The following is a 21,972-nucleotide window of genomic DNA, read 5'->3' on the forward strand; positions in this document are numbered from 1 at the left end:
AACAATGTAAATAGCTTTTGACTCTTTTGCTTTTAGGCTTTTTTCCCAAGAGGAAATCAGAAATGTATAGAAATATGTATGCATAAATATTGCAGCAGTACTTAAAAGAATGGAAAGTTTGAAGCAATCTAAATTCCAGGCTTAGGGTATAGTTAAGATAATTGTGTCATCATGAAATGAGGAACTCTATGTAGCTATTTGCATTATGTGTGTACAAAGCATTTGTAATGACACAATAAAGGCTTCAGATATGGTAAACAAACAAAACCCTAGAATATAAAATTCTATCAACAGCATGATTTCAACAGTGTAACAAGTGTCTGAAAACTAGGAGGAAAGGCTAAGTGCAGTGGCTAATGCCTGCGGCGTGGTGGCTCACACCTGTAATCCCAGCACTTTGAGGCTGAGGTGGGCAGATCACTTGAGCTCAGAGTTCAGGACCAGCCTGAGCAACATGGCAAAACCTTGTCTCTACAAAAAATACAAAAATGAGCTGGGCATGGTGGCACACACCTGTAGTCCCATCTACTCGGGACACTGAGGTGGAAGGATTGCTTGAGCCTGGGAGGTTGAGGCTGTGGCAAGTTGAGATCATATCTCTGCCCTCTAGCCTGGGTGACAGAGCAAGACTCTTTCTTAAAAAAGAAGAAGAAAACTAGGAGGAAATGTACTAAAATGTTAATAGTGATTATCTCTGATTGGTGAAATCAAGTATTTTTTTTTTCTCTACAGGTTCCTTTACTTTCCAGATATGACACATTGAGTGCATATTATTTAAGTACTTGGGAAACAAATTTAGGTTTTTAAAATACTGTATGAGATATAAGATAAGTGAACAAAGCTGAAGTATAATGTGTAATTTCTTAATTAAACAAAAATACCATTATCTAAAATTTAAAAATTAATGGAATTAGATGAATATAAAAATAGTTAGAATAAGTAGAAGCTGGATGGTTTCATGGGGAGAAAAGTACATATTAGACGTCAGAAGATTTAGTTAATAATATTTATGTTAGTAATTGTATAACCCAGGAGAGTCATGTAACCTCTCTTTGTCTATGTTTCTTCATTTGTAAAAACAAATTGGTTGAATCAGGTGATTCCCAAGTTTCCTCCTGACTCTAAAAAGTCAGGAGGACTTTATCCATTGATGTATCCATTATTTATCTCAGATGCATAAAACCCTAGTTTGTAGATAATCTGGCAGCACTGCACGAGGTGCTGAGTGCGAATTCATGGAAACCGCCACATCAACATCAGCAGAAGGTTAGTGACTAATTCTTGAGCTTAGATTTAGTGCAATTGGGAGTAGAAAGAAGAAATTTTAATAGAGAAAGAATGGTGGGAAAGGCATGGAGGTGCTGGGAGAGGCCATGGGCTGGGGAGGAAGACCCTTGTTTAGACAGAAATCAGCTCTGGCCGCAGGATAGGCAGTCAGGGTCGGAGGTTGATTGATCAGTGGTTGAGAGGCTGCCTGACAACTCACCAAAGGAAGAGCAGAGGCTAGAGGGGGTCTGACCTTTCACCCTCAGGCTCCCAGCACAGACTCCCTGGAGACTCAGTGTCTTATCGCCCTGTGGAGTTAGAAGTGAATGACTAAAAACAAAGTTCCACCCAGGACATAGGCAAAGGGTAGGTTTTTGACTTGTGCTTAAAAACAAGTGAAAGAAATGTTTTTAACTAGAAAGCAAGCAAGCAAGCAAGCTTTGGGCCCAGAATATAAAAGGGGCAAAGAGAAAAGAGGAGCACTGTGAAATTCAGGAAGCGCTGTGTCCTAATCCTGGCTTTGCTGTGGTCTTGCTGGGTGGCCAGCAAGCCATTCACCCTTTTGAGCCTCATTTTCCTCTCAGTAAAATGGAGATAGCAATGCCCGTTCCCCACATCATGGAGGGTGTTAGGAGAACCACAAATGCTGTGAGTGAGTGTACTGTATAAATCCAGTGTCCAAAGGTGTATTCATCTTCCTCCTTGAGCCAGGTGGAACTGGTGGGGGTGCAGTGAAGGGAAAGAGAGATACAGAGACAAAGAAGCAGAGAGAGATCAGTGTCCTCTCTGCTGAGGTACCTGTTCCTCTCATCACACTCCTAGATACAGCAGATGTTATACAACATAAATCCTACAGTCTAAATCGAACTGCAAATTCTCTAAATACTTCTGAGTCAAAGAGCATTGAAATTCTAGGAGGAACATTGGATACTTGGAATATTCACATCCTTTTCTCATGTGACAAATAGGAACGCTATTCATTTCATTCTCAATGTCATTTTAATTTGCAGCTAGCTTTAGTCACCATAGCACTTTATTTTGCCTGTAAAGGCTTCTAGTTTAGTGCTAGAAATGTTTTTGTAGTGCAGTGATGTTTGATTAAAATGTCATCAAGAGCATCTTTGGCTACATCTTTGGCTCACCTTGTATTTTTAAAGGGACAAAACGGAAATTCAAGTTTATGTTTCACTTAAAGCTCAGCACATGCCCTCCTGTAACAATTATTCTCAGAATTTGTATTTGGCTGTGTCCCTTCAGATGCAGCAGGCCTGTTTGTAAACTCCAGCGTGACACAGGAACATGCTGGGTGGAGGTAGTGGTGTATCCTTTTAGGGACAATAATGGCAGCTCATTTCTATTTATGGATTTTATTTATGATTCTAATCCAGAAGGTTCTGAAATCATGATTCTGTGCCAAATACCTCCCATGAAGGAGGATGGTGTGAAGACCCCTGTCAATCACCCAGCAGAGGCGATGAGCGCCGGAGTATTTCTGATTTTAAGGAGCCCCTTTAATCCAATCAATTGCAGAGATTCTTACTTCCCCTGAGCCATGCATGCATTAATTCTATAAGAACACCTTTCCCATTAAAGAAACTGATTGCAGACTTCCCTTCTAATTGTGAAAATGCTCACCTGCTCAAAGTAAACAGTTCAGGAAAGATACCTTCATTTTGCTTCAGTTATTTAAGTGAGGAGAGTGGAGTTTCAGCAGAAGTTTAAGAAGTTAAAATTCAGCACCCATTCACAGTCATAAATACAGCAATTCATGCCTGAAGGGAGCATAGAAACTACAAAATAATCTTGTCCCCATCAGCCACTTTTCAGGGACCTCAGTTTTTTTGGTTGGTTACAATTCCTAAGTAAGGGAGTAGTGGGAAGATGAGTGTAAGGAGACATTGAGCTCATTATTAAAAAGGAATGATTATCAAAAACTGGAGACACAATTTGGGAGGCCAAGGCAGGCGGATTGCTTGAGCCCAGGAGTTCAAGAAACATGGCAAAACCACCACTCTATTAAAAAAATACAAAAATTAGCCAGGTGTGGTGGGGCGTGCCTATGGTCCCAGCTACTTGGGAGGCTAAGGTGGGAGGATCACCTGAGCCCGGGGAGATTGAGGCTGCAGTGAGCTGTGATTGCACCACTGCATTCCAACCTGGGTGATAAAGTGAGACCCTGTCTCGAGAAAAAAAAAAAAAAAAAAAAAAAATTGGAGACAATCGAAAAATGCGGGAGTTGGATAATTAATTAATTAATTATTGATTTTAGTATAATTATATGCTGGAATACTATGTAATCATTAAAAACCATGTTTTACGAAGAACGTATAATGAGTTGGGAAAATGTTCGTGACACAGTATGAAATGAAAAAAGTAGTATGCGAAATTGTGTGTATAATTTTTTAACAATTGGTAGGCCTACAGAAAAGACTGCTCTGCAGCAGTTCAAAAGAATGAAGTAAATTTAGCTACTCATATGGGAAGATCCCTAAAACCTGACGTTACATCATGAAATCATGTTTCAAAATAATGTACAGCACAATCCTATTTGGGGGGCATGTTGGATGGGGAAGGTTGAAAGGGGCTATAATGTCCTCTATATAATTTGAATATCTGTAATAAGAATATATTTGTATATTATGAAATTTAAGATCACATTTTTAAAATTTGGAGTGGGGGAAGGAAGGGAGAAAAAATACTGGAAATGACTACAGTATTCACATCCCTTCCATTCCATGTTGCCTTTCTAGTCACGTGTCCCATGGTGCTATGGGGTCAGTGTACTGCGAGGGAAAAAGGAGGGGAGAGCAGGGGCTGGGAGATGGGGTGGTTGTCTTTATAAGAAACAGTGAGGCTCCAAGTTCTGCAATGGAAATCAGGCACCAGGCCAGCAAATCAGGTGGTGAGGGAGACAGCACCATCAACTGATCTTAAAAGGTCTGCAGCTTCTTTGCAGCTGTGGTTCATAACACAGTCTATTTAGGAACTAAACAGATGGATTCCAAGGCCTAGCCCCAGAGACTGGGACCTAGGACATCTGGAGTGTGCCCACAAATTCTGCATTTTTACAAGAAAATGTCCCATGTCATTCTTAGACCACTTCTTGAAGCACCTTGCTCTAGAGATGTTATGGAGCCAGAAATCAAAGCGTGAAGTGCCACCCTCTCCCTTTCCAATTTGCCAGACCACCCTCTAAATCCTTTTTTTCTTTCAGAGTTGTTCATTATGCTCATTTAAAGCCAGTTCCACTAGATTAATATGTTTGGTGGGGGTTGGAGGCAGGTAAGGTCATGCAGCGTGACTGGGCTGGGGAGAGTAGAGGAGAGGCAGAGGTGGCCCAGTGAAAAGGAGGGGCAGCCGCCGCAAGAATGTTGTGAAGTTTAAAAATCAATAAAAATGCTCTTCTCTCCACATATGACCCTGCCAAACATATGACATAACTGGAAGACCTGTTAAGTAACAGTCATTGTCACAGGATTATAGTGAAAATAATTATAGCATCTGAGAGTGAGCACCCAGGCCCTGATCATTAGCTTAGCTAAGAGAAAATGCTGTCAGTCGGCCTTGGGTCAAGAAGAACTGCAATAATCAGGTTTCTTCTTGAAGGGTTTTGTCCAGTTTCCCTAGAAAGCAAAACGAAGGTCCTATGTCGCCACCTAGAGTCCAAAGCGTGGAAGTACTGGCTAAGGAAATTCAAATAGATCCGGCTCTTTGGAGAAATGTCTCTGTCCAAGTTTAATGACAGCACCGGCTTCAGGCTTACCAATCCAGTCAGTCGTTTTTCACAGGACAAGAATATGAGTCTGAACTCAAGTCTCCATTATGACCAGATTGTTTTAGGATGAAAAAAACATGAGCATTCTTAAACCTTCACTAAATGGGTAAGAGTTCAAGTGTGTGGGGGATGGGTCGGGGAAGTAGGGTTGGTCTTAACTGCTACTCTAAGTGGATGATCTTAGGAAAATCTTACTTAACCCCTTAGAGACACTTTCTCTGTTATAAAATGAGAGGACTGAACTAACTTGTCAACACCATAAGTCTTCTAAGACCTCAAATGTTGTGATTCTATAGTAAACTAGAGTCTATTTAAACCGAGCCATTAGTCAAAAAAAAAAAAAAAAAAAAAAAAAGGCACAGTATGCAAAAACTATTGGTACCCTGCGTTTGTGAATGTGACTTTCTCCATCAAGGAACCTATGTCTTTTCTGCCCTCTAGAGCTCTGCCTGAAAACTGCATGGATTTTATATAAAAATCCCCCAAATGAGAGGCTTCCTTGCTTAAGAGTTGGAGGCTGGCAACTCCCTGAAGTCCAAGGCACACTTTTTTTTTTCTGCAGCATATTATTCACTCCTTCTATTCTTGCTTCATACACATATTCTGATCCAATTCCGTTCAATTCAACCATTTATTCCAGAGTTCTCTCCCAGCTCTCCCTGTTTATGGCTTTCAGCTGTTTGAAGTAAAATCCACACCATTTATTTGGACAAAGGGGCCAATTTTTCTAAAGGATCTTCTGCTCCATAAATGTTTTTCCTCTGATTAAGTTGTACAGTGGCACTAAGGAGGATTATCTGTTCTAATTTCTGGAGCCAATGCTTACAAAAAGTAATCCCAGCTTCTTTTCTTGTGTCACTTCCAAGAAATGTGTGCATGAAAACCCCTGTTGTATGACAGTATAAGAACTCTGCTACCAGACTGCCAAAGAAACACAGGACTGCTAAGTGTGAGTTCAACAGCCTAGTGAGCAGAGGAGCCACATTGTCAGTCTTTCTTCTGGAGTTAGGTTTTAGTTCTGAATTACCGCAGAACCATAGCCAAGCTGTGATCCATCTGATCTGCTAGTTGGTGGGTTGTACCTAAAGCAAAGTTTGGAGAAAAGTGGCAACAGTGCCTTTTGCCAGTTGCATCTTTCTTAACTCTAGCAAAATCTCCATTTTAGGCAAGAACAGTACTGTTCAGTTAGGGTTTTCCCTGAGTGGGACTCCTGCTGTTGATAAAACAACAGTGTAAAACAGCAGTGATCTGTTTCAAAATTTATACCAGAAATAAAAGTGTGATAGTGACCTATTATAAAGGCAAATACTGAATGAGATCAGTTTGAAGATGCCTAGAATTTACGCAAAGGCCCTTTCAGGATTACTGCTGAAGAGGAGGCCCGAGACTCCTTACCTAATCTATAGCCTCATTCAAAGTCTGATCTGCGTCTGGGCCAGACCCCTGCAGGGTGTGAAGCCAGGCACAGTGGAGACCACACAAAGCTTTTTAGGCACCAGTGCATCAAGGAATGAAGGAAGCATCAGAGAAAATATTTTCAGAGCTGTAAATGTTCTTTACTGTTTCTAGTCCTTAAATGACCTTACCATGGTTAATCTTAAGAGATTATTGGTATTTATTGTAACTGTAAAAGGACTGCCCTTAAATTTGGCTTTTATTACTTACCCAGTAATGCAGCTACTGGATCAGCCTAATCAGTAGTTTCCATTTTTCAGCCAAGGCGTATTTTTAAATCCTCAGAGAACAGAAACTATCAAGTAACCTCACCTGTTTGCAAGAACCTGCTCTCTGTTGCTGGCCATGTGTTCTGCTTTTATGCCCCAGTCCCACCCCTAATCCCACCAGAGTCCTGGCCCATTTTCCCTGGCATGGTCTAGGGGAACATCCTTCATTCTACTCAGCTAGACCATGCTGACTTCAGGAGGACAGACTGGAGGAGCAAGCCATGGACGCAATCTGTCCGTGCAGAAAAGAGTGGAATTAGCACCCTCTGTTGACTGCATCTTTGCATTGGACATTACCTAAAACCTTGTTCCAAGCATCAAGAAATGTAGGTTTGTAGCAGACTTGAAAAAAGAGGCAGAGATAGAGATACCTTATGGCAGACACTACTGCTCCTTGTGATTTTTCCAGGTCTTCTCTTCTTCCAAATGCTTATGACAATTGCTCCTCCTCATTCCCGCCAAGTCAAGTGACCATGTGACTTGCTTTGGCCAATGAAATGTGAGAGGACATGAAGACTGTCTCTTCAGTGTGGAAGCATTCATGAGTTGTGTAACATTTTCAGTGCTCTTCATCCCCTGCGTGGGAGATCATGTCAATGCAGCAAGGCTGCAAGATCAAAGTAACCTGGAATATTGAGCCACCATGCAAAGGACAGCTTACTAGAGCATTGATGGGACCCATAAAGGACTTCACATTAGTGAGAAGCAAACCCTTGTTGTTTAAGCCACTGATGTTCTGGCACTGTTTGTTACTGCAGCGTACCTAGGCTCTCTTGATTGGTACATGCCTTCATGCTCCTGTAAAATGAAACTCTTCAGTGTGAACATCATTCTCCTTGACAAGGGAGACAGAAACAATCAGAAGTTCATATTTCTCTCTGATCTTGAGAAACATGACAACAGCCCAACTATTGGGCTTACCCATATCTTGCTCCAAAAATTATGTCCTAGCTCTAAAAATTAAATTCCCTTTTAGCGATCTTCTGTACATTTTTCTAGACTTCCCTCACTGGGGATATCAGCTTTTCCAACCCTGTCATTACATGTCCGTGCCACCCTCTTAAGTTTGTACTTAATATTATGTCTCCCCTTGCCGCTACTTTCCATGATTTGTACATGTTTTCAAGTCTAGGCTCACCAGGGTTTCTTTGTGAACTCCTCTTTATTCTGTGTCAGGGTCTGAACAACTGCATTTTTTAGAGTTCTCGACATTCTTAAGAAGCCTTCCTTTTTAGAGATTCATGTGATAGAACAATGCCTTTTTTGCCCTTTTATGCATTAAAATCAGTTTTCCTTAAGAATAGGACATGTTCTTGCTGAGATGCCCTGGACACTACAGCAAAGTCTGGAGAAAAACACAAGGATACCAACATCTATCAGATATGTTAAGAACTACTGGCTCAAGATGGTTTACAATTTCAGCATTAGATCACATTCTATTCCTTTTGCTGGCATCATATCTTTGGTTGGGTTTTCAGTGATTGCTGTCGTAAAAAGCAAGTGTCATTGAAAATCAATGTAGAGCAGGAGATGAGCATGGCAGTGTCCTATATGAGTCCAGAGTTTGAGAAGTTGTACAGTGCCAAACATGTATACTTAGTAATTGTGGGTTATTTAAAAATGAAATAAGTACATTTTCTTTCAATTAATGTGTAACATTTTTTCCAAAAATGACTAAGTTGTTAGAGCATAAATACTTCTTATGTTGTTTGACCCTAAATATTTATAATACAGGAAACTGAAAAAAAAATCATTGAGACATTGAGGGCATTATGAACTAAGAAAATGCGGTAACCTCTGGTCTAGGGACACATCAAACCATACTCAATCTTGTCCTGTTATGTCCTCAAAAATACACGTTCAGTCGTTTCCAAAATCAGTGCTGGGAGAACTAGATAGCCACATGCAAAATAACAGTGTTGGACCTTTACCCACATGTAGAAATTAACTCAAAGTGGATCAAAGACCCAAATAAAGAGCTAAAACTAGAAAACCCTTAGAAGAAAATAGAAGTAAATCTTCATGACCTTAGATATAAAAATAGTGTATTAGATATGGCACCAGAAGCACAAACAAAGACACATTGCATTTTGTCAAAATTTTGTGCATCAAAGGACACTATCAAGAGAATGAAAAGGCTATTCACAGAATGGAAGAAAATATTTGCAAATCATATTTAGTCATATATCTAATAAGGGTCTAGTATCCAGAATATATAAACATTTCCTACAATTCAACAAAAAGATAAACAACCCAATTTGAAAATGGGCAGAGGACTTTAGATATTTCACCAAAGACATAAAAAAAGCCAACAAGCATATGAAAAGATGCTCAATATGTTAGTCATCAATCAAAACCCAATGTGACACCACCTCATGTCCACAAGTTTGGCTAACACGGTGAAACCCCATCTCTACTAAAAATACAAAAACAAAATTAGCCACGTGTGGTAGAGGGTGCCTCTAGTCCCAGCTACTTGGGAGGCTGCAATGAGAGAATGGCATGAACCTGGGAGGCGGAGCTTGCAGTGAGCCGAAATCGTGCCAGCCTGGGCAGCAGAGTGAGACTCCATCTAAAAAAATAAAAAAATTAAAAATAAGAAGTGTTAATTGCTACAAAGAGCATAAAAACACCTAAGAATATAGCTAACAAGGAAAGTGAAGGACCTCTTCAAGGAGAACTAGAAGCCACTGCTCAAGGAAATAAGAGAGAACACAAACAAGTGGAAAAACATTCCATGCTCATGGATAAGAAGAATTAATATTATGAAAATGGCCATACTGCTCAAAGTAATTTATAGTTTCAATGCTATTCCCTTAAAACTACCATTGACATTCTTCACAGAATTAGAAAAAAACTACTTTAAAATTCATACGGAACCAAAAAAGAGCCTATACTATACTACAAGGAGGCATCATGCTACCCGACTTCAAACTATGCTACACGGCTACAGTAACCAAAACAGCATGGTACTGGTACAAAAACAGACACATAGACCAATGGAACAGAATAGAGATTTCAGAAATAAGACCACACACCTACAACCATCTGATCTTTGACAAACCTGACATAAACAAGCAATGGAGAAAGGATTTTCTATTTAATAAACAGTGCTGGGAAAACTAGCTAGCCATATGCAGAAAATTGAAACTCGACCCCTTCCTTACACGTCATACAAAAATTAACTCAAGATGGATTAAAGACTTAAATGTAAAACCCAAAACTATAAAAACCCTAGAAAAAAATCTAGGCAATACCATTCAGGACATAGGCATGGGCAAAGATTTCATGACAAAAACATCAAAAGCAATTGCAACAAAAGGAAAAATTGACAAATGGGATATAATTAAACTAAAGAGCTTCTGTACAGCAAAAGAAACTATCATCAGAGTGAACAGACAACCTACAGGATGGAGAAAATTTGTGCAATCTATCCATCTGACAAAAGTCCAATATCTAGAACCTACAAGGAACTTAAACAAATTTACAAGAAAAAACCAACCCCATTAAAAAGTGAGCAAAGGACATCAACAGACACTTTTCAAAAGAAGACTTTTATGTGACCAATAAACATGAAAAAAGCTCAACATCACTGATCATTAGAGAAATGCAAATCAAAACTACAATGAGATACCATCTCATGCCAGTCAGAATGGCGATTATTAAAACGTCAAGAAACAACAGATGCTGGTGAGGCTGTGGAGAAATGAAAACACTTTTACACTGTTGGTGGGAATGTAAATTAGTTCAACCATTGTGGAAGACAGTGTGGCAATCCTCAAAGACCTAGACCCAGAAATAACCTTTGACCCAGCAATCCCATTACTGAACATATACTCAAAGGACTGTAAATCATTCTGTTGTAAAGATACATGCACATGTGTGTTCACTGCAGCACTATTCACAATAGCAAAGACATGGAATCAACCCACATGCCCATCCATGATAGACTGGATAAAGAAAATGTAGTGCATATACACCATGGAATACTATGCAGCCATGAAAAGGAATGAGATCGTGTTTTTTGCAGGACCTGGATGGAGCTCGAAGCCATTATCCTCAGCAAACTAACACAGGGACAGAAAACCAAACACTGCATGTTCTCACTTAAAAGTGGGAGCTGAACAATGAGAATACGTGGACACAGGGAGGGAAACAATACACACTGGGGTCTGTCATGGGGGCAGGGGAAGAGAGAGCATCAGGATAATTAGCTAATGCATGAGGAGCTTAATACCTAGGTGATGGGTTGATAGGCACAGCAAACCACCATGGCACACGTTTACCTATGTAACAAACCTGTGCATCCTGCACATGTATCCCAGAACTTTAAAATAAAATTAAATTAAAATGACAAGTGTTGATAAGGATGTGGAGAAATTAGAACCTTTGTTCATTGCTGGTAGGAACGTAAAATGGTGCAGTTGATGTGGAACACAATGTGGTAGTTCCTCAAAAGGCTAAACATGGAATTACCAAATAACTCTGCAATTCCACTTCTCTCTATGTACCCAAAATATCTGAAAACAAGTATTCAAGCAAATATTTGTACAAAATGTTCATAGCAGTACTATTCACAATAACTAAAAGGTGGGAACAACCCAAGTGTTCATCAGCTAATGAATGGATAAACAAAATGTGGTATATCTGTATAATGGAATATTACTCAGCCATAAAAAGGAATGAAGTGCTGATACATGATACAACATGGATAATCTTCGAAAGCATGATAGTAACTGAAAGAAGCCGGATAAAAAGGTTACATATTGTTTAATTCCCTTTATATAAAATATTCAGGACAGGCCTCTGTTCTGAATATTTTATATTCTGTCTCCATGGAGAAAGAAAGCAGATTAATCGTTACTAGGGGCAGGGAAAGAGGGAATAAGTGACTGCCTAATGAACACAGGATTTTCTTTTCTGATGATGAAAATTTCTTAGAACTAGATAGAAGTTGTCTTAGTCTGTTTTGTGTTGCTATAACAGAATACCTGAGACTGGATAATTTATAAAGAAAAGAGGTTAATTTAGCTCAAGGACCTGCAGGCTTGGAAGTTCAAGGATATGGCCCTGGCCTCCCGTAAGTGCTTTTGTCCTGCATTATAGCATGGCAGAGAAGGTCAAAAGGAAAGCAGACACATGCCAAGAGGGACTAGACGAGGAAAATCTTGCTTTTTAACAATTCTTTCTTGAAGGAACTCATCCATTCCTAGAGAATTAATCTAGTCTCATGAGAGCAAGAACTCATTACTGCAAGAAGGATACCAAGCAATTTGTGAAGGATTCACCCCCATGATCCAAACACCTCCCACTAGGCCCCACCTCCCCAAACCACCACACCGGGGATCAAATTTCAAATTTGGTGGGGACAAATACACTATATCCAAAACATACCAGAAGTGATGGTTGCACATTATGAATGTGCTAAATGCCACTGAATTGTACACTTTAAAATGGTTTATGGTTAATTTCATGTTATATAAATTTAACCTCAATTAAATGTACACACACACACACACACACACAGAGAGAGAGAGAGAGAGAGAGAGAGAGAGAGAGAGACAGAGGGGCGGGGGAGCATGGTCATCCTCAAGGTTTCTGTAACTTCTACTCTGCCAGTAATTTCCCACTTGCTGGTAGAATTAAAGGTCCATCATATCAGGGACATTAGTTATTTTCCTACCCTGTAAGACAGGGGTTCTTAACCTTGAAGTTATACGTAAAAATTTAAGTCTATGGGCATTTTTCTGGGATGAGAGACCACACAGTGTTAAAAATGGAAGTTTCAACACCATGACACAGACAACATCTTCCAAAGTAAGGAAGAAGTCTCCCAAAGGAGATGCCCAAAAACTGGTTAAACAACTCTAAATCCTTCAGGCACATACAGAAGGTTGGAGGGTGATGGGTGAGAAAGGTGATTTTTAAGAAAGAATATTTGGAGATGCCTATTTGTGTGCTTTGAGGCACTGTTCCACAAGCAGGAATGGAAATTGCTTCGTCTTTCATTTCAGATTGAGAGGGACTCCTTAAGAGAACACTCACAGAGCTGAACTCCCCAGTCTGAATCCTACCTGTAAGATCTATAAGGTAAGAGATGGCCTGGGTACCCTCTTGGGTGACAGCATAAAGGAGAAGGGCCTGGTTTGAATCCCAACACTGCCTGAGTTTGTTAAGAGTAAACTTGTCTGAGTGTTTCCTGTGGCCAGCTGTGGGCCATGCACAGGAGAGACAGCTGGGGCTCAGTCTGGAGAACTTGCTGGAGAATTGTTCAAACTCATCTAGAAGCTCCTGGTATCCTGAAAACCCAGTGCTGAGGAAGGGGTGTTACCAGCCAGTGAAGAAGCACATGCCCTCACCAAGGGAATCCCAGGGAAGAGGTCCCTAACAATTGGGAGGAACCCCTCAAAACCTGCAAAAATACAAGAGGAACCAGGTTTCTCACTGTTGGAGTGGGAGGTTACAGAGAAGCAAGGGGACGAGTCTAGACTGATTTGTGTGGTTATGGGTTAGAGTAGGAAACACTATAAACTATGTTTGGCTAAATACAGATGGTTACTGCTATCATTTGGTTGGTTTGACCCCTCCAAATCTCATGTTGAACATTGGGGCCTGATGGCAGGTGTTTGGGTTATGGGGGCAGGTCCCTTATTAATGGCTTGGTGCTGCCCTGGAAGTAATGAGTGATTTCTCACTCTATTAGCTCCTGTAAGAGCTGGTTGTTAAAAAGAATCTAGCACCTCCTGTCTCCCTCCTTTGCTTCCTCTCTTGCCATGTGATCTCTGCACATGCCAGCTCCCGTTTCTCCTTCCACCATGAGGGGAAGCAGCCTGAGGTCTCACCAAAAGCAAACGCTGGTGCCATGTTTCTTGCATAGCCTGCAGAACTGTGAACCAAATAAACCTCCTTTCTTTATAAATTCCCTGACCTTAGGTATTCTTCTATAGCAAAACAAAAGACTAAGACAGTTACATATAGAATTATTTATAGATATGTATATAAATATGGGTTAGGGAACTAGGTTTGGGATATATGGGAACTCTACTATCTTTGACGTTTCTCATATATGTAAAACTATTCTAAATGAAAAGTTTATTAAAAATCAATTGTAGGACTGGGCATGGTGGCACATTTCTGTGATATCAGCACTTTGGGAGACTGACAGAGGAGAACTGCTTAAGGCCAAGAGTTTCAGACCAGCCTAGAAAACATAGTGAGACCCTATCTCTACAAAAATAAATTAATTGGGCATGGTGCTGCATTCCTGTAGTCCTAGCTACTTGGGAGGCTGAGATGGGATGAGCACTTGAACCCAGGAGTTTGAGGCTACAGTGAGCTATGATTGCACCACTGCACTCCAGCCTGGGTGACAGAGCAAGATGCTGTCTCTGGAAAAAAAAAAAAGAAAAGAAAAGAAAAGCCAGGTGCAGTGGCTTACGCCTGTAATCCCAGCACTTTGGGAGGCTGAGGTGGGTGGATCACAAGGCCAGGAGTTTGAGACCAGCCTGGCAAACATGGTGAAACCCTGTCTCTACTAAAAATACAAAAAGTAGCTGGGTGTGGTGGCGGGCACCTGTAATCCCAGCTACTTGGGAGGGTGAGGCAGGAGAATCATTTGAACCTGGGAGGCAGAGGTTGCAGTGAGCTGAGATCATGCCATTGCATTCCAGCATGGGTGACAAGAGTGAAATTCCATCTCAAAAAAACAAAAACAAAAAAAAACCAAAGCAATTGTATGGCTTAATATCCAAAATACATAAACAACTTTTACAACTCAATAGCAAAACAAGAACAACAACAATGAATAATCCAATCTTGAATAGACATTTCTCAAAAAGACATACAGATGGCCAACAAGTATATGAAAATATGCTCAACATCACTCATCATCAGGGTAATTCACATCAAAACCATAATGAGATATTGCCTCACACCTGTTATGATGAATATTACCAAAAAAAAAACCCACAAATAAAAAATATTGGCAAGAATGTGGAAAAATTGGAACCCTTGTACACTTCGGGTGGGGATATAAAATGGTGCAGCTGCTATGGAAAACAGTATATTTTTTTGAGGTTCCTCAAAAAAATAAAAATCGAACTACATATGATCCAGCAATCCCACTTCTGTGGTATCCAAAATAATTGAAGTTAGGATCTTGCAGAGATATTTGCACTCCCATGTTTACTGTAGAATTATTCACTATAGCCAAGAGGTGAAAACAAAATAAATGTCCTTTGATGGATGAATGGATACAGAAAATCTCACCATTATATACATACAGTGGAATATTGTTCAGCCATAAAAAGATGAAAATCCTGTCATATGCTAGCACGTGTCTGAAACTTGAGTACATTATACTATTTGGTTGGTGCAAAAGTAATTTTTGCTGTCACTTTTGTACCAGCCAAATAAGGGAAATGCACCAGTCACAGAAGAAATAGTGCATGGTTCCATTTACATGAGTTATCTAAAGTAGTCAAACTCATAGAAGCACAGAGCAGAGTGGTGATTATCAGGGGCAGGAAGGAGAAGAAACTGAGGAGTTGCTGCTAATGGGCATACAGTTTCAGTTATGCCAGAAAGAAAATTCTAGAGATCTGCTGTACAACATTTTGTTTATTGTTAATACTGTACTGTTCACTTAAAAAGTTAAGAGGTTAGAACTTATTTTAAGTGTTTTTTACAATTCTTTTTAAAGTTCTTTAAAAAGAGTCTTGCTCTGTTGGCGAGGCTGGAGTGCAGTGGCACAATCTTGGCTTAATGCAACCTCCGTCTTCCGGGTTCAAGCGATTCTCCTGCCTCAGCCTCTTGAGTAGCTGGGACTACAGGCGTGTGCCACCATGCCAGGCTAATTTTTGTATTTTTAGTAGAGACAAGGTTTCACCATTTTGGCCAGGTTGGTCTCAAACTCCTGACCTCAAGTGATCCTCCCGCCTTGGCTTCCCAAAGTGCTGGGATTACAGGCTTGAGCCACTATGCCCAGTCAGGAGATGAAGATTTTAGTTACTGAATTGAGATGGTGCTTTGTGCTTAAACTTATGCCTAGTGGTTCATTATTGGAACGTTAAGCATGTGGGAGTTATTTATATCCTACCACTCAAGGTCATCACTGAGGTCTGATTGCAAAAATTCAAAAAATTGCAACCCCAGGCATAAATGGCTTAAAGTGACTGCATGGCCAGAAAAATCACAAGACCTGCCTGAATTTTCATCTCAGGGCAATGGAAGAAATAGCCTCAGAAGGTGGGCATAAAGGAAGGGAGGGAATACAAAGAAAGTCGCGCTCTGATTACATCCTGTAAGCCATGTTGCTGCATGTATTTTCCTCTGATTCTCTGACTTAAGCAAGGGTTGTATACTGCTGCTTCAAGAAATGAAATTGTCATGAGGAAGTCAAAAATATTTTCAGGACCAAAAGACGCTTGGAGCAGATGTCCCTAAAATTAAAACAAAAACAAAAAAACACCCACCACTCATCAGCACTGCTATGCATGCCTCTTGGCCAGTTTTCAGATCTGTGTCAGAAGTACTTCATTTCTTCCCCTGTTTCAAGGACCTGAAGAATTCTCAATATCACAAAGGCTCCTCCTTCACCCTCACCCCAATGCCTCTGGTGTGTCCCGCTAGCTCATTGAATGCGTTGGACGAGATAGGGTGTAATTGGAAAGCAACTCTTTTTTGCACCCTTGCCTTCTACATAGTGACCTCCTACATAGGCCCACTTCTCTCTGCTCCTGGTTGAAATTCTGAGTAGTTCAATAGTTTTTGCAATCACTTTTAACTATTATAAAGTCTGACTCAATAATCACATAACAACAAAAACTCATCTAATTAAAGTGCCTCTCTTCACCCAACTCAGGACTATCTCAGCCTTGACAGCCTGCAGTGGGGAAGAAAATTATGGTTGATTCTTCATGTCTTCTCATTCTACCTCCTCCTCCACTCAGCAGCCACTGTTTGTTCATGGCTCCACCTGGGCTAGAGCAGAGGGAAAGGAGGGGAGGCAGGGGTCAAGAAAAGTCTTTCTTGCCTGGTGTTGTAGATTCTTGGGAAACAGACTGAGGTTTTGGCACAGTGGAGTTTTGTGAGGCGTGTTCTCAGGAACACACCATAAGGGAGGGAGAGAAGCAGGTCTGGGCAGTAGGAGGTGGTGAACTGTAGTGCAGTTGCCACAGAGGTCGCAGCCACTCCCAGGGGAGCTCTGAAGCTGGAATGGCCTTTCAAGTATGCCGTGGGGACCAGACACTGCTTATAAAGGCAGTTGGGTTCAAGTGGCCTCCAAGGAGAGGACATCACCGTCTGCCAAGAGCAATTCCTGGGGAAGGGCTCAACTGTGAGCTGGCGAATGAGTGCCTTCAGAGAGTCTAGGCAGGGCACAACAGCATTCACTACAACTGGTATAGTTACAATAGGACATCGGTACCCTCTGAGTGTGATAGATTCCAAATGCCAATTCCTTATCTTGCATGGGGTTTATTGATTTTTTAGAGACTTGGGTGATGTCTCCTCTAGTTAAAGCTGTCTGACAGCTTTCCTTTCCAATTCTGCTTCTCTGTTGGGGTCACCTCACCCCTCCAGGTAGCCCTGTTGGGCTGAGCCTTTCTCAATATGACTGAGTACAGCTCCTTCCAGAGATTTTTCTGGCATTACTAAAGTGGCCTCAACAAAAAAAAAAATTGACCCTGCTATTTAAATGTTGCCAGAAGGAAAGATCAACTACTCTAACCCAAATTCATCATCCTTGGCAGATGTGCTCCATGTTTCATGTGGCTGATATCCAACAATTCCCTGCCACTGGTCAAATCATTTCACTATCTGAGAATACGATTTGAAACTAATTCATCTTGAAGTGTTTGACCAGAATCTACACTGCTTAAAATTAGAAATGCTATGTGTATTTTATTGAGTTATTTTTTTCAGTGCCTATGGTGGGTGATTGCTAACATCTGCACTGAAAATTTTCCAGGCTAAAATCATGATGGTCTCATGCGATGGCTTAGAACTTTGGTTCTCAATGACGTGTTCCTCAGTGTGTCAGAGGCCCCAGGACTGTTTCTTATCTCTTTCAATCCCACCTATAGTTTGTCCCTCATCCACCTCCCTGCAGCGGCAGAGTTTGCTTAGACTCCTTAACTTTCAGATCTTAAATCTACTCTTAGTCCAGTGATTCTCTCCCCTTAATTACTAATTAAAAATATTCACTGCTTAGATGCTTGCCAGAAATTACCATTTTCAACTTTCTGTTCTTCAGTGCTTATCAAAAGCCAGTTTCAAGACATATTTATAGAGGCTGACTTCAAAGAACAGGCAGATATTCCTTTAGATATTTTTTAATTTTACCTTAGGATTATACCAGATCACATGAGTCTCCAATATTTTGTAGAAGTGTAGATCCGTGCTTTGGCTGACATTGAAGGATTTTATGAGAGACTCGTTGTTGAATATATGAGGGCTGTGGTTGAGAAACCATCCACTTCTTGACTGTGCTTCCTCTGCATGAGGTCTCTTGGGTGTAGGAAAAGAAGTGCTTCTCCTCATGACCCAATTTGTGGTTGTAGCTAGTGGGGAGTGGGAATCTTGAAGCTCAGTGTAGATTTCTCTTTACTTTGAATTATCAAAAAAAATTTAAAGAAAAATTTGTGACTCACCCCTAGCAACTACCAATATCTTTGGATATGCATTTCTTGTTATTAATTCATTTCTTCCATTTTCTACCCATTTTCTTCTCAAAAGCTCCTTCTATTTATTTTTACCCTTTAATTTGTACATATTTTTGTTAGTTGCTTTAAATCCGTCATAGAACAAGGCTTGGTTATAAATAAAATGAAATAACAATCTCAACTCCAATTTCACCTCTTTCTTGCCTAACCACACATTTCATTTGACTTTTTAGGACATTGTTTATCAAGGCTGATTAAATATTAATAATGATGATGATGATAACGACTATTGGTTGAGGGATTCTATGTGCCATATTATTGATATATATTATCTCATTTAATCTTTACAGCCACCCATCAAGGAAGATACTATTTCCCTATTTTACAGAAAAGGAAACCAATGCTCAGGACCAGAACACTCCAAAACCCTTACTGGTTTCTCTGTGCCCAGCTGCTGATTCTGTGGGGTGGTGCTCTTTTACCCTTCCTCAGAGTCACTGACTTGCGAGTTTGAGCTGATATGACATGTACCCATAAGAATTCAGTGTTTCATTTCTCCAATAGATATAAAGACTTGGAGATGAGTGGGATCCGTTAGCCATTTAGCAGATTATTGTCAGTCTTGCTAAATAAGTGAGCATAGCTCCACCATTATTTGCCTCTCCCTTTTGGAGGTGGGAGGTAGAGCTTAGACAAGAGGTAGAGATGAGGAAGTATGCATCTTCTCTACACACAGCACTTCAGGCCCCTATTCTAGCTGATTCATTTCTTGCTCCCAAGGAGAGGCCACCTTGTTCTTAAAGATCTGGTTGGGGTAGCATAGCTGTATTCATCAAAATTCTTTCAGGAAACAGATGGCACACTCAAATTAGGATACTCTGAGGAGAGTTTAGTAGATGCAAGCAGGGTATGTGGATACCATGCAAGGGCTAGTACTAGTGGGGTTTCATTATTGCCCCAAGCCTGAAGGGAAAAAAAGGAGTACATGGCTTATAGAACCTATACGGAGCAATCTATATACAGAGGGTCTCTGTGTATGTATTTATTCCCTGGCTCCCATACCACGGAGATCCCACGGTATGGGAGCCAGGGAATAAATACACCTCCCTCTTCTATCTCCTACTGGTGTACCACACTGGCCTAACCCAAAGGGAAATAAGAGGACCATGGAGCCAGTTGATGTGGTCCACATAGGGAGCCCCCTAAGGCCCAGAGCAGGGTGGATGAGAGTGGGAGTGGATCTAGAGGACAAATAAAGGAAGACATCTAGTGAGTAGCCATGAACCTCAGGGCCTTTTCCACACCTCCAGGCCCTCTTCACAAGGACAAATGCATCTCTCCATGCCTATCTTGGCATCTGTTTTCTGGGAGGAAAAGCTCTGAAGTTCTCACCGTCTCTGGAGTGGAGGCAAGGAGCCAATCACTGGGATCTGGCTCTGTCACAGCAGCTGGGCCTCCAGGCGGAGCAGACCAGAAAGAGCTAGAAGCCATGCTCTTTCCCCAAAAGGGAAAAAAAAACCCAGGTCAATGGAAAAGGCCAGTTGGCAGTGAGCAAAGTTCAACCCTGCTCATTTCTGTCAACATCCTCTGGTAGCCAGGGGCACTGAAAGTAGGCAGGAGTCAGGAAAATTCCAAGAAGCTTTTACTAAAAATAAAGCAAATAGCCATTTCTTACAAGATGGCCAGCCACTAATTAGCTGCAGTACTTTTGTATAAAGAGAGGCTCTTTAGCTACAGAATATGAATTTAAAAGCTAAGCTCCATCCAAAGTGGCAATTAAGGGCTTTGCCCAATCATAATAAACCTTGGTCTTCCTTTCCTAAGCCAGCTCCGCATCTTGTTGCCAGAGCAAACCCATCAGCTCATTCCCAGTTTCCTTCTCCAAACAGAGCAGAGCCCTGACACTCCGCAGAGCAAATGCTGTCTGCACTCTCCAGACTCCCTGGGTCTCCAGAGCGGGGATGTGATGGGTGAGAGAAGCAGCATAGAGTTGGGGCCCGTTATGTAAAAGAAGGGGAAGCGCTGAACTAAGCTCAGTGTGGCCAGTTGTTGCCAGGCAAGGATGTAGGCCCCATGTGGTCAGATCTAACCGGCTTTCAACTCAAGCCCCCAAACTGGTAGTCTATACAAAATTTCTTGATGATCGTGGAAATCAAAGAAAACAATCCACAGGCCGGTTGTGGCCCATGCCTGCCGGTATGTGACTTCTGGGCAAGAGGGTATACATTGGAAGAGGACCCGGAAAAACAGGGAGGGGGCAGAGGGATAAGGAGCTACGTTTAAAAGAACTCCAAACTGGGAGGGAATTAGGAGCAGCGGCCAGTAGTAAAGAGGATTTTGAGAGTGGCTGAAATTGGGAGAGGTTTTTAAGATGTTTTGCAATACATTGAGAATGAATTCTGCATTTGGATATTACCTTGAGAAACTGAATAAAGATTTATATTCTCTCAGTTATTCTTTGGTTGGCAGACTCTGATGCTTGGAGTTGAGCCGGTGTCATACAGAGCCATGTGGCTGCCAGGCCTCTCTGTGGATGCTCACATTCGCAGGATTATGGTCTGTGTCCTCCCATCATACGTGAGGGCAGGGTGAGGGCATGCTTTGCTTCTCACTAGTTGTTGAATGAATGTCTCTGCCTTAGTCCTGCTTCCTTTTTCAAGAGACACAAATTTAGTTTAACTCACTTTCATTTTCCCCTGGGCCAATCGGCATAATTCATCACAATGTAATAGGCAGAGTGAAAGCAAGCTGAGAAATCCAACAATTAGCAAAGATAGAACGGACTTCTCTTGAGGCTTCAACCCGAGCTTGCTCCAGCAATGCTGATATTCTAGTGACAGGAAACAGCCAGAAAACACTTACCCCACTTCTTAAACCAGGGTTCTCAGTCAGCTATCCTAGTGGTTCCTCCTAGAGGGTAGCAGTATCTCTTGTCTTCACACTACAGAAGTGGATTAGTTATCTATGCTGTGTAAAATACTACCCTGAATCTTAGTGGTTTCCAAAAAAAAGTTACTATCCTAGGTTTCTGATTATCAGGAGTCCTAGCACAGCTTAACTGGATGCCCCACGTAAGATCTCTCACAAGGCTGCAGTCATCTCAATGCTCAACCTGGGGAAGATCCACTTCCAAACTGGCTTTCCTGTCTGTTGCCAGGCCTCACATCCTCCCTGGCTGTTGACTGGAGACATTGCTCCTTGCCACATGGACCTCTCCAAAGGGCAGCTCACAATATGCGGCTGCCTTCCTTCGGAACAAAGCCATGAGAAAGCGTGTCTTTTTGTAACCCAATCTCTGTAGTGACATCTCACTGATTTTGCCCTATTATATTAATTAGAAGCAAGTCCCTTTGTCCATCCCACATTCAATGGGAAGGGATGCTACAAAGCTTGAATGCCAGGAGGTGAGGACCATTGGCAGTTTTAATCCAGCCTTGCTATTCAGTGCCGACAAGGGGCACAAGCAGCAATGAAATGGTCATCTCACTCTGAACATAACTCTGGCTCATCTCTTTGAAGAAGCTGGGAGTACACATAATTGTCT

The 21,972-nt window shown here is 41.3% G+C and overlaps 1 long non-coding RNA gene across 1 annotated transcript in view; it reads left to right on the forward strand.

Moving 5' to 3' along the window:
* The window catches only part of LOC114679550 (uncharacterized), a 106,861-nt gene that overhangs the window by 73,980 nt on the left and 10,909 nt on the right, over positions 1–21,972 (forward strand). Inside the window, exon 4 of the long non-coding RNA XR_013396240.1 lies at positions 12,780–12,855. This is a non-coding gene — a long non-coding RNA (uncharacterized LOC114679550). The remainder of the gene's footprint in view (positions 1–12,779; positions 12,856–21,972) is intronic.

Source organism: Macaca mulatta, chromosome 7 (genome assembly GCF_049350105.2).
Source record: "Macaca mulatta isolate MMU2019108-1 chromosome 7, T2T-MMU8v2.0, whole genome shotgun sequence".
In the NCBI taxonomy this organism is placed as follows: domain Eukaryota; kingdom Metazoa; phylum Chordata; class Mammalia; order Primates; family Cercopithecidae; genus Macaca; species Macaca mulatta.